The sequence below is a fragment of the Sinocyclocheilus rhinocerous genome, unplaced genomic scaffold (assembly GCF_001515625.1).
Source record: "Sinocyclocheilus rhinocerous isolate Xijiao unplaced genomic scaffold, SAMN03320098_v1.1 scaffold762, whole genome shotgun sequence".
Lineage (NCBI taxonomy): Eukaryota > Metazoa > Chordata > Actinopteri > Cypriniformes > Cyprinidae > Sinocyclocheilus > Sinocyclocheilus rhinocerous.
The window spans coordinates 1-2,104 of NW_015624547.1; the positions used below are offsets into that span (position 1 = coordinate 1).

At 43.6% G+C, this 2,104-nt stretch overlaps 1 long non-coding RNA gene across 1 annotated transcript; it reads left to right on the plus strand.

Annotated features, from left to right (window-relative positions):
• The first annotated feature begins 227 nt into the window (after positions 1-227).
• On the plus strand, positions 228-1,038 carry LOC107742297 (uncharacterized). The gene is made up of 3 exons (XR_001640297.1): positions 228-422; positions 508-563; positions 973-1,038. It is a non-coding gene; the product is annotated as an uncharacterized LOC107742297 (long non-coding RNA).
• The last annotated feature ends 1,066 nt before the right edge of the window (positions 1,039-2,104 follow it).

Consider the following 2,104-nt stretch of genomic DNA (forward strand, 5'->3'; position numbering starts at 1 on the left):
CTTTTCCACGACATTCTAATTTATTGAGATGCACCTGTAGTCATTTTTGCCTTTATCTCATAATTTTAATTTTCGCCAGTTTTGACTTTGTCATAATTTCAACTTGGCATGTCAATTCCTTAAAATGTATCTCATAATTGGCTTTTTTCATAATTTAGAGTTTGTCATCTCATGACTATCACTTAGTATGGCATACTTTCAACATTTAAAGTCATGAATTGCAGTTTTCATCTCAATAGTGTGACTTTTTAAGTCATAAGCATGACTTTTTTTCTTATTGTGCGCAAATGGGCTTCCGTAGTGAGTTCTTCTGTTAAAGTGTGTGATGTGTCAGTGTGAGGATGAAGAGGAGGAGAGATTGAGCAGGACTCCACGCAGAGGAAGATCCTCCAGAGCATCTGATGCTCCACAGAGAGAAACACGTAAGAGTCTCTGTTACACCTGCAGCGAGCCCCTCTCCTCTCACACTCCTGATCATCTGACCCTGTTTCTCTTCTTTCCCATAAGGCTCTGCTTCACAACCCAAGGAGGCGGAGTCAGTCGTGGAGGAGGAGCCAAAAGAGGTGCATTTGATTGTGTGTTTGGCTGATTCTTCAATTAGAGAAAAACATGATTTGAATAAAAAGTGCTTAAAAACTCTAAAGTTTACAAGATTAATTTGTCTCTTGTATTGAGTGTTTAAATGTTGGAGAATTTGTTGTTCAAGCCAGATTATTTAATTTAAACTCTACAATCAATTTATGAATTGCTTTAAAATCAGGGACATTCTGCTTTTCCTAAGATCGTAAAACAAGTCATAGTTTCAGTCAGTGTTATTTATGTGTAAATAACAAAGAATCGCTGTCCAGTACTGATGTCATCATCATCATCAGGCCAAACATTTTGAGTTTATGAAAATTGTATATTGATTTTTGATGGAAATAGTGTCAGAGCATTAATTTAGTATTTGACCATCACATTTTATATTTTCAGCAGGGCCGCAGGAATCGCCACTCCGCAGCTCAGACCAGAGACGCTCCTGCAGGTGACTGTTTGAATCTCACACACTCTTTCACACACACACACACACACACAGACTCACACACGCTCACACACTCTATCACACACTCGCACTCTCACACATGCTCGCACACACTCTCACACTCACTCACACACACTCACACTCTCTAACACACTCACACTTGCACACACTCACTCACACACGCTCGCACACTCACACGCTCGCTCACACTCTCACACACTCACTCTCTAACACACTCACACTTGCTCACACTCTCACACACTCACACACGCTCGCACACACTCACACACACTCACACTCTCGCACACACTCGCACACGCTCGCACACTCACACACGCTCGCGCACACACTCTCTCACACACACTCTCTCTCTCACACTCACACACACTCTCTCTCTCACACTCACACACACTCTCTCTCTCACACTCACACACACTCTCTCTCTCACACTCACACACACTCTCTCTCTCACACTCACACACACTCTCTCTCTCACACTCACACACACTCTCTCTCTCACACTCACACACACTCTCTCTCTCACACTCACACACACTCTCTCTCTCACACTCACACACACTCTCTCTCTCACACTCACACACACTCTCTCTCTCACACTCACACACACTCTCTCTCTCACACTCACACACACTCTCTCTCTCACACTCACACACACTCTCTCTCTCACACTCACACACACTCTCTCTCTCACACTCACACACACTCTCTCTCTCACACACACACTCTCACACACTCACTCTCTAACACACTCACACTTGCACACACTCACTCACACACGCTCGCACTCTCACACACACGCTCGCACTCTCGCACACTCTCACACCCACACGCTCGCACACTCTCTCTCACACACACTCACACTCTCTCACACACACTCACACTCTCTCACACACACTCTCACACACTCACTCACACACTCTCACACTCATATACATGCTCACATAGACATGCACTCAAACAATAACAAGTCATGTTTTCTCTAAAATTTTTTTTTTTTTTTCGTCAGACACCACTGATTTATGCAGTGATGAATACGGATGCACGATTAATCGAAATGAAATC